At 43.5% G+C, this 11,587-nt stretch overlaps 1 protein-coding gene across 2 annotated transcripts in view; it reads left to right on the forward strand.

Annotated features, from left to right (window-relative positions):
• Positions 1 to 893: 893 nt before the first annotated feature.
• Positions 894 to 11,587, forward strand: part of LOC112267659 (interleukin-1 receptor accessory protein-like 1) — an 810,683-nt gene continuing 799,989 nt past the window's right edge. For both annotated transcript variants that reach the window (XM_042323751.1, XM_042323754.1), the window contains exon 1: positions 894 to 1,695. The gene's annotated coding sequence lies outside the window, so the exon portion shown is untranslated. The remainder of the gene's footprint in view (positions 1,696 to 11,587) is intronic.

The following is an 11,587-nucleotide window of genomic DNA, read 5'->3' on the forward strand; positions in this document are numbered from 1 at the left end:
CTGTGTTACTTGGGGACACGTGCAGTCCCTCTGTGTTACTTGGGGACACATGCAGTCCCTCGAATTGCAATTTGTACAATATGTTACGAATTGCAATTTGTGCAATACATTACGAATTTGCAGAAGGTATGATATGTTATGAATTACAATTTGTTTTGGCTAACGTTAGCTAGGGGTGGCTAGGTGCCTAACACTAATGTCAGCTAGTCTATGGGTTAAGCTAAAAGGGTTAAGGTTAGGGTTAGGGGAAGGGTTAGATAACATGCTAACTAGTTGCAGAGTAGCTAAAAGTAGTAAGTAGTTGCAAAGTTGCTATATTGCTAAAATGCTAAAGTTGTCCTTGATGATATTCCAACACACAACACATGTGTTTCTAGACATAGATGCTAATTTGAGTGTTCCGGATTTAAGTTTACTTTGTTATGTCTAGCCTATGAAACCAGTCTGTGGTACGTAAAACGTAAACACTGCGATATTACATGGATTCCATTTAAATGCTACACATAAAACCAGGCTAGTGTATCACCCAGTGAAACCTTATCATTTGATATTGTTCAACTTGTGTTGACATCCCTGTTGTTTTTTTGTGTGTGCAAATTCATATATCACCATTAGGAGACCATATGCTATTTGTTGACTTTTTGGGGCATGTTCAACTCCAAACACACATGTCTCACCTTTGCCATGGGTTCCCAAACTTTTTCAGTCAGGCCCCCCTTCCAGAATTGGGGACCCCCCCCCCCCCACAGTTTGCGAACCACTGGCCTATGCAAAGGTGGCTCGACAGATAAATGTAGTAATAGTGAACGGTTGGTCTAGGTAGTGTGACTAGAATCTTATCATTTTTTTCCATTGGGCGGCAGTACGTCTATCTTTAAACTTGAGAACTGCATTGCCTACCGGTCCACATAGTGACTGCGGTCTAGCGAGGGCAGGGGAATGACTCTGGTGTCTGGAAATGCCCCACTAAATGCAAATTAACTGCAAGGCAAATAGTATTCAGACCTGTATTTATAGTTTCATATTTGGACTGTATGCACATCTGTTTTCTCCATCCACGTAATTTTTCCCCCGGTGCGTCTGTTGGTGCACGAAGACTCTGCGCGGGCTCTTGGACTTGAAGGACGGATCCATCAAACTCGGATTGTGAGTGTTCACATAGCGGTACGCTGAAGGAAAACCTAATCGGAAGTGGTATTACAGAATACTTGTGAAATATAGCCTACATTATAGATAGCTCTCTGCCGTTCTGCAGCCTGGGAGGACCGCACGTTTGGGGGTGGGAAATTGTGTGTTTCGCAGCGGAGAGGTTTGGGGGACTATTTATAACCAAGGATCGGCAGTCTGGAATGTTTGATTTTCTCCTTCATTATATGTCAACCTTTTTCTCCTATCAGAGTAGATTTCGCCACCGCCGCGGGTCTTAATGTTATTTTCAAATTGACCATCTGCACCTTTTTTTATTCGGCACTGAAAAAAGCAGATGATATGCATATGTTCTTTGGATTAGACCCCGCTGTGGACAATTTGGCTTTTGCGTGAATGGGATATCTGTGTATTAGGCATATTGTTCAACGACCTTTGTATAAGGAGACGAGGCGTGTTATTAGCATTACCCTACACCGGCATTGTGATGGTGAGCTTTTATGATCGGAACTGACAGCGGAATAGGATCATTTTGGAAACTGCTTGTGGGTAAGTTCATATGTTTTGTTATCAGTGCAGCGATGTAACGTTTCTTGATTCAAACATTTAAATGTACTCAATGCAACACATTGGTTCTATGGTCAGGAGGCTATTCTACCTTATTACCATGAAAAACATTCCGATTTTTTGTGAAACCTGAATGTTATATGTTTGAATGAGCTCCTTTCATAGTGCCAGTGTGCTACACCTCGCAGCAGTTTATGCGCATTGTACGGAATTTTCGTTTCTACAGCTCGTTACCCATAGAGTTGTATGCGTTTGGCGCTAGAGCACTCTTTGGGGATGTTTGAAATTGTGTAATGTTCATTGCGCATAGGCTACATTTCGCTGCTTGATAAGCCTACTGTAATAGGCTACATTACGCTACTTGATCAGCGTACTGTAATTTATTTTAACGTTATTTATATCTGTTAAAAGTTGTAACTCAGTGAAAATAAATGTGCACTGCAGCAATGACACATTATTGCTGAAAAATAGAAAGCTTTTATTGCAAGAGTGAAACGATCATGTCTCTGATCATAAACGTGTGTGCGTGCATATGTGTGTGTGTGCGTTCGCGTTAGTGCGTGCTTGTGTGTGTCCATGATGGAGATATATATACACTGTGTATATATATATATTTTTTTTTTAAATGAATGCTCATTATATGCAAACCGTTAGCTGTAGTTGTGTTACCTTTAATATATTTTACAAATACGATATTTCAACAGATAGGGAATTTAAGATATAGCCTGTTTAGACTATGGCGCAACGGCAGGTTGCAAAGTTGTGTGGCGCTGGAAAGATGCGTGTGTGCATCCTCAGCTGCAGATGGTGAACTAAATCCCTAAATCATTGATCTGTTCGTTCATGTGAAGTGTGCGAATAGGTCACCAGTGAATTCCACCTTAAAATGAAAGTGACAGACACATAGCTCAGGAAAATTACGATTTGGATCTTGGATTACCCACTAAACCACTAGGTTTTAGCCACTGTGCCGTCAATGCACATGGGCCGGTGAAGGGATCGTGGATGCACCGTTTCACATCCCAGACCCCCAAAAAGATGACAAGTGCGACATAAGCAACATTCAAGTGCTGTTTAACCCGTGGTGCTGAAATGACAGCTCCCAGAGTCGACAGATTGAACAGAAGAGGATTAACCTGGGGTGTAATCATTAGAGTTTCTATTGGACAAATCCAGGCAGGTCCCTCCCCGTTTTCGTTCCGTTTGGTTCCTAGTGAATACACCCCTCCCTGCATGTGTAGGTTACAACACAGGTGTCTGCCTCAAGCAGACCTACTGCACCAAAACGGTCAAATTAACTTTATTTTTATTTATTTATTTTTATTTAACCAGGCAAGTCAGTTAAGAACACACTCTTATTTTCAATGACGGCGTGGGAACAGTGGGTTAAGTGCCTGTTCAGGGGCAGAAGGACACATTTGTACCTTGTCAGCTCGGGGGTTTGAACTCACAACCTTCCGGTTACTAGTCCAACGCTCTAACCACTAGGCCACTTTAACCACTTTTGCTCTAACTGGCCTATATCGTGTGCAGTCAAGATGTATGCCAAGTGTATGTTGAAACCCTATCATCAATCCAGGACCAAGGGAGAGAAATTAAGTTGCTCAAGGCACACAGGACAAAACGATTTTCAATGCATCTCCTGCTGCTTTCACTCAATTCCTTTGGGTTGATTCAAACACAGCAACAATGTTGCAGAAGACATGCTTCTTAACCCGCTGGGCATACACTGGTTGAATAAACGTTGTTTCCAAGTAATTTCAATGAAATTACGTTGAACCAACATGGAATAGACATTTCATTGATGTCTGTGCCCAGTGGGAAGGAAGGCCCTGTGGTCAGATATTGAGCTGGCTTGAATGCTTCTCACAGTCATTGATATAGAGATTTGACAATATTGACGCTCTTCAGATTATAATGATTCATCCATTTCAATTCACAATGTGATGCAGGTCATGGTCCAGCATTAGGTGCATTTTGTTACATTAACACGCACATCAATCAAATATAATGTGATTTTTTTTAATACTGTATGTCCAGTAATGACACAATAAGCATCCAAATGTATGATTTGAAGGACCACAAGACAGCACCGGAGATTTCCGGGCTCATTATGACATTGCATGCATGCATTCTGGTTAGCATCTGCATATGTTCAGGGGAGCCATCATAACCACTGATCTCCTCCTTGATTGATACTTTTAATTTTCAAGGAGCTGTAACCGAGGCTCCTCCCCCAACCTGCAGTCAAGTGGCAGAGAGAGAGAGAGTCAAAGGCTTTCAAATGATGGAGTTCATTAATGTTGTGGGAAATAAGAGTGTCTGGCTATGGAACATTGGCTCAGTGCTGAGGAGTGATTGGAACAATTGGTTAGGATTTGTGAGGGAGGCACTGACTGAAGGGGCGCCTTTATCGTTGTTATTAGATTACATTAATAAGACTCTGATGGAAATGAAAGAACACTGGCGTTGAGGGGAGAAGGAATGAGAGAAGGAGAGAGAGAAGGGGGAGAGAGAGGGAGCTAGGGAGGGTGAGAGATGGAGGGATTGAGAGGAGGGATGGAGATGGAGAGAAAGAAAGAATGTGAGAAAAGAGAGAGTAAGGGAGAGAGCAGGACGGAGAGGGAGGGGGAGAGAGAGAGAGAGAGGGAGAGAGTGATGGAGTGATGAGAGAGAGAAACCATAAAAATTGTCACCATGTCATTGGATTTAGGTTAACAGTTGGGTAAAAAAAAATCCCTTAAGGCAAATCCAAGCAGTTTTCCAAGTTGTTTCAATATTTTCTTTGGATTAAATGACTTGTAAACTATTTTGATTCAACCTGTTTTTGCACAGTGGGTTGTAAGCCTATAGAATACGCATTGTAAGCCATTAAATACACTATTCACTGTAGGTACAAAATGGGGATGTGGACACCCCTTATGTGGACACCCCTTAACATTTGTGGATTTGTCTTTTTCAGCCACACCCGTTGCTGACAGGTGTATAAAATTGAGCCCACAGCCATGCAATCTCCATAGACAAACATTGGCAGTAGGATGGTCTCGCTGAAGAGTTGTGACTTTCAACTTGACTTTCAACTTGACTTCCAACAAAACAATTTGTCAAATTTCTGCCCTGTTATAGCTGCCCCAGTCAACTGTAAGGGCTGTTATTGTGAAGTGGAAACGTCTATGAGCAACAACGGCTCAGCCGCAAAGTGGTAGGCTACACATGCTCACAGAACGGGAGCGTTGTCCTTGGTTACAACACTCATTACCGAGATCCAAACTGCCTCTGGAAGCAACGTCAGCATAATAACTGTTTGTCGGAGCTTCATTAAAATGGGTTTCCATGGCTGAGCAAGCCTAAGATCACCATGCGTAAAGCCAAGTGTCGGCTGGAGTGGTGTAAAGCTTGTCGCAATTGGACTCTGGAGCTGTGGAAATGCTTTCTATGGAGTGATGAATCACGCTTCACCATCTGGCAGTTCGACGGACGAATCTGGGTTTGGCAGTTGCCAGGAATACCCTACCTGCCCCAATGCATAGTTCCAACTGTAAAGTTTGGTGGAGGAGGAATAATGGTCTAGGGCTGTGTTTCATGGTTCGGGCTAGGGCCCTTAGTTTCAGTGAAGGGAAATCTTGCAATGACATTCTAGACTATTCTGTGCTTCCAACATTGTGGCAACAGTTTGGGGAAGGCCCTTTCCTGTTTCAGCATGACAATGCCCCCATGCAAAAAGCGAGGTCCATACAGAAATGGTTTATCGAGATCGGTGTGGAAGAACTTAACTGGCCTGCAAAGATCCCTGATCTCAAGCCCATCGAACACATTTGGGATGAATTGGAACGGCGATTGTGAGCCAGTCCTAATTATCACCTCACTAATGCCCTTGTGGCTGAGTGGAAGCAAGTCCCCTCAGCAATGTTCCAACATCTAGTGGAAAGCCTTCCCAAAAGAAATCTTGAAAGAAATCCAATTCCCTAGATGAGTTTTCAGCCTCTTTTCCGCCCAAGTATTTTAAAAAAATCCTAGATCCACAATAAAGCAATCAGAGGCTATTGATCTGACACTGAGCTATTTATTTTCACTGGCAGCATTCTCTCCATGTAAAGACATGTTTGATAGATCAGGTAGATTAGATAGAATAGAACATAGAACATCTAAGACAAGGCAGCTGTATGAATACCAAGCCACTGTTTCAGCCTGTCTGTACTGTCACATTCATGCTGCTACAAGTCATTAGAAATATCTTTCTGAGTAGCAGAGAGGGAACTAAAAGGAACCCTTGGAAATGGAAATCATCTGAACTGACTTTGTTGGAGGGATGTTGTCTTTATAAAAACACTTGCGCTTCAAAATAGGCCCATCTTTAAAAACTGTGGCCCTACAGCTCTCCACTGCTCTTCTCAAAGCCCTCTGTCAGATTATCATTCAGTGGAGGCCAACAGCAAAACACATTTTCTCTCTTATTTCTTCAGGCGATCTCAGATCGAGAGAAAAAATACCATCTCTCTACAGAAATGAAGCTATCCAAGCTTTTATCTATCTGTCAGGTAGGCAGTGTGAGTGTATGGTACACATCCAACCATGGAATCAGCGGCTTGACGTTATTTAGCCTTTGAGTGTTTTGGCAGCCTTATCATAACAGAGACAAGCTAATGTAGCTACATGAAAGTCATAATGGAATCATTTTCCAACTGTCTGTTTATATTGTAGCTCAGGAAACATATGGGGAACCTCCCAGAGGAACTGCTAGAAGATGAAAAACTGGTCAATTGTTTCACACACTGAAATAAAGATTGAAGCGATGAAACTGTAGTCCCACTCCCCACAGATTAAATTGCATTCTAAGGTGTAATAAAAAAAATCCTTCCTTCTATCTATTTTTTTGAAAGCTTGAGGCAAGGAAAATAAAAAGCTGATGGTTTGTCAGTGATAGAATATGCAGTCCAGGAGCTGGCCTGGATGATGGAATTATCATGTTCACCCTTTTTCCCCCAAAGCTGTATCCCTGCAATGTTTGCATGTGATCCTAAAGGAGCCTAGACTGCTTAGAGGATGAAGTCGATGTGTTTTAGATATTTGGGAGGTAGGCGTGTGAAAGGAGATGGAAAGTGTCACGCAGGTAAAAAGCAAAATGGGCAATTTTTCCTTCAATTTCTCCCTTCTCCATTCGGAGTTCTGCTGGCCCATTCATGAAGACTCCGTAGTGACACACAGCGCATTACCACAGAGATAAACCTTCCCTCACAATCTACCTGCGTTTAAAAAGAACAAAGACCTTGGATATGTTGTGCTGCCAGCTGAATGTCTCTCCAATACAGGAAGTAGAAGACAACATGCACCGACTCAGCTTTCCTGACCAATGATATATCCTCAAGAGAGAAGTCCAATTACACAGAGAGCATGAATTCACATGCCGTTTCTTAAGACTCCTCATTCACAACACTGTGTTGTTCATTTCCTGTATTTTTCACCCTAGGCTAGTCAATGACAAAGGGGAACACATTATTGTAGTTGTGTTGCTAAACAAACACCAGAGCTGTGGTCTAGATGTGAGTGTCGTATTATTTATGGACCCTGTTTATTTCCCAGAATGCTGCTGCTGTGTCAACTGCGAATTCGACTGCGAAGCCGTTCCTTGGCGAGAGCCAGCATTCTCCATGGGCCCTCGACATATCCCCACCAACCCCAGCAAGAGTGGCCCTCAATAGGCCCTGATTTATTGGCCCACTTTATTAGAAGGGCCTGGGGAGTCGGCTCTCCTTGTCCTCCGATATTAAATCCTTCCTCACATGGAGTGTTTTTTCCCACAATGTTTGTCAATGCAGTAAATGTGTGTTGTTCCTGTCATGCTCTCCATGGTGACTAGACCCCTCCCTTCCAATCCTCCTTATCCTATCAGTTTAGTCTTGATTGCTGGAGCTTGCTCCATTTCAGGACAGGGGGCCACTCAGAGATGATACAATCAGAGCAGCAAATAGTAGGCAGAGGGGTACTGATAGGAAGGAGGGAGCGATGGAGGGAGAGAGGGAGGCAGGGAGAGAGGGAGAGAGAGAGAGAGAGAGAGGGAGAGAGAGAGAGAAAGGAAGGGATAGAGAGAGAGAGAGAAAAGGAGAGAGAGAAAGAGGGATCGAGAGAGAGAGAGAGAGAGAGAGAGGGAGAGGGAAGGGGGGAGGGAGGGATCGAGAGAGCGAGCGAGAACGAGAGAGAGGGAGAGAGAGGAGACATGCCGGTCTGCAAATTCAGGTCTATAGTAACTCCAACACAGTTTTCCCTCCCCACTCCCTGGCTCTTTCACCCGCAACACTTGTCTGGTTCTTCGGGTTGACTTTTCAGCAGACAAATGGACCTTTTTTTGCCTTGGGTTCTTACTGTGTCTTTTCCCTCTGTTTTCTATCTAGTGAGCCATTGAACCGGTTGTTAGGTGGCTGGTCTGCTGCAGTTCTAGTTCCGTGTTCCGCTCCCCCTGGGGCTATACCCTCTGAGACCCTCATGTGACGCCCTTGTGGTTCTGCAGTGTTTTGGCTTATTAAATGTGAACGTGAGGGCAGGGGTTCAATAACCCTCCAGTTTCAGGCATGCTTATCTTCATCCAGTTGAGGGAATGGGGGAATTGTTACATGTGTGTATGTTGAGTAACAACCCTCCATTTATGTTTACATGTTAATAATGAAGACCAGTGAGTCCATGTTCTAGCCATGCTCAGAGGAAGCTGGGATTCTACCATGGGAAGCCTCACAATGTTACAGGATTATGTAATGCATATATATTGGTATCATTCAACAGAAAAGTCATCTGACAATAGAAATTAGCTTTAGGAGCTATTGTACTCCTAGGAATGGGACCTATTCTTGTGCTGTAGTACTGTAGCCAGCCAATTTGACAATTCACCGCCTCTTGCCCTATCCCTCCTCCCACCACCCTAACACATGCAATCTACTGCAGTCATCAGTGTGCATATCCTTTGGAATAACAGTAGTAGAAGTCTGTTTCACAGTTCACCAGCTGCTGTGTTTCAGTTTCCTCCCCAGCAGATTGAGTTGATCCTACTGATGGATGATGGAGCAGTATACCAGCTCTAGAAGACAGCCTTGCATCAATCATCCTGGCTTCCAGCTACTTCCTCCGTGGCCCTCGTCCCACCTACCTGCCTGCCTGCCTGTCAGCCATACCCCCCCTCTCTCCTTTAATGAGTGGAGTGGAGGGGTGGGTGTCTCCTCCCAACTAGATTGGCCCTCAGTGGGGAACAGTGTCAAGTCCCATTTGAGTGGGATGATTGGATCTGAAGAGGTTTCTCTTGGTGTAGTGTAGTGGATGGATGGGACTTTGGATGGGGGATAAAACAGAGACAGGTGACTGCTACTGGATAGGTTGGTCTCTCTCCTTTTCTAGAAAGGTTTGCAGAACTCTGGAGAAATGAAGTGCTCTTGTACCCTATAATATCTTTCTTTGTCTGTTGACGGATCTCAGTGGAAGGGATCTTATACAATATACTATATTTATTTGTACTGGTGACATAAATTTTCTTATACAATATGATAAATAAAGTTATCTTATACAATAGCATAGCTTTCTTTATACTGTTGACACGACTCAAGAGAAATTAAGTTCTCTTATACAGTATGATATCTTGAGCTGTTGACAGAACTCAAGATAAATTAAGTTCTCTCATACAGTATAATATCTTTGTGCCGTTGACCGAGCTCAAGAGAAATAAAGTTCTCTCATACAGTATAATATCTTGGTACTGTTGACAGATCTCTGGAGAAATGAAGTCATCTTATACAATATAATATCTGTCATGTACTGTTGACAGAACTCTGGAGAAATGAAGTTCTCATAAACAATATAATATATTTCAATGTACTGTTGACAGAACTCTGGAGAATTGAAGTTCTCTTATACAATATAATATCTTTGTATATACTTTGCTCATGGACAATTCTATATGAATCAACATACTTGTTTAGTGTGGTGAGCGCTCTTGTAGCAGGTTAAGGTTTATGGAAACTGTGATTTTGGGGTTGTAAACTATGTCTGAACAGCTCTGTCATTTCCATGTCAATGGGTTGAGCTGAGTCTTGCTCAGCAAGGGGAAAGAATGGGCCATAAAGCCTAATGCGTTGCCTGAATAATGCAGGTGTGCAATTTCAATAGTGGGGCAGCGAGCGAGCGGTCTGAGCTGTACTGTGTGTTTGGAGGAGAGATTTGAGATGGATGGCTTATCTTTTATTAAACATGTGGTCGGTGTGGAGGGGAGGCTACAGTACTGACAGAAGCTCTGCTCTCCCCTCACTCCTCCTCTTCTCCTCCTGGGGATGATTTATCCCCTCCTCCCTTCTCTCTCTCTTGTCCTCAGCAGCCTCCGTTTTCATCCCCAGGACGGGGCTACAGCCGGGCTCTCCCCTGGACCCCTGAGCCCCCTCCTCCGCCACGGCCTATCCAATAAGAAGGCTTCATTAGTTTTATCTTTATTTCCCTGCCGCTCGGCTACGGCTGGGCCGAGCTGGGACACAGGGGGCCTTAGCAGGCAGGTCGGGGATCTGAGGGGGATTGAACAGGACTCCTCCTGGTCCTGTTTTCTCAGGTTTTATTGTGCTGAAACGATTGGTAGAGCAGAGCAGAGAAGTAGCAGAGGTTGATAAGGATGGGGGGGGGGTGAATCTGTCGTGAATTGGATTTCAAATTAGGTCTATGTGGTGCATGTGCTGTGTTGTTGATGATGTATAGCTATCTTCTGTCACCTCCAAAGTGAATATCGGTACTGACTGAGCACTGCTTCCTTCCTGGAAGCTTTTTGGAGAGGTGAGTTTGTGGCGGGTAATGCTTGAGGTCTAGTATCATTGCCATGCATTTAATCACTGTAGCGTTGAGGTACATTATGAAATTAAAACTTCATCCATGTTGACTTTAAAAGCTTCTTAGCTTGAACCAAGGAAAATTACAACCACTAAGGGCAATGAATTGCCAATGATTAAGGGTATATAAAACTTTGTTTTAGACTTCGCTGAAACAGCAGAGAGTAAGTCTTGTTCTTGTCAGGTGGGAACGAGGGACTTGTTACAGACATCACTCTCACTGTTATTTCATAAGTGGACAAATCGGGTCAGATTGCTCTGTGTCTTTTCCCCACAAGAGAAAATAGCAAGCTGCCTGTAAATTGTTCTCTCCCCATTCTCTCTGTGATTCACTCAAAATAAAGTCTCCTTCTGTCCTGGCCACGTGACCAGCAGTTCTCATATTGTCAGAATACAGGCCTTCACCTCTGCATCAAGTCTATTTAATTGGACATCCACATCCCTATTATGGAAAGCAGCAATAGGACTCCTTGCCTGGCACACAAAGCGCTTATGGGAAATGAAGTCCTTATTGCCTCATGAGGTGGCCATTTTGGGGTCCACTCCACTGATTGTGTCACACAGGACTTCTCTAGGGGATTCATCTAAATAAGCTGAGGGGCCATTTCTGGGAAGCTGTAGCAGGTGGTGTTAGAACAGTGCTCTGCACCTCCTGCTTATTAACCCTGAACCCCAATGGCCAGGAGACTTGAGCCCACTGGCTCACAGTTGCATCACTTTCTCTGGCGTCACAGAAGAATGCAAATGATGCAAATCATTCACCAACTAGAAAACTTTTCCCCTCTCTGCATGATTCAAAAGGAGAGAGAGTGGAAGTGGAAACAAGTATATCATTTTCATTTTTGACACCATGTAGAAGGAAATTGGCTGTGATTTTTAAATTGGTTAACTTGACTCCATTAGAACACGTCGCTCATAGAAGTGGTAGCAAAAAGGTGTTATTTCACCTTTTTCAGGTAAAATACAATACCTTGCACCTCATGAGAAATTTCAATCTCAAGTATTGACCCACCTGTGGTGCCTTCGCT

Source organism: Oncorhynchus tshawytscha, linkage group LG07 (genome assembly GCF_018296145.1).
Source record: "Oncorhynchus tshawytscha isolate Ot180627B linkage group LG07, Otsh_v2.0, whole genome shotgun sequence".
Taxonomy (NCBI): Eukaryota; Metazoa; Chordata; class Actinopteri; order Salmoniformes; family Salmonidae; genus Oncorhynchus; species Oncorhynchus tshawytscha.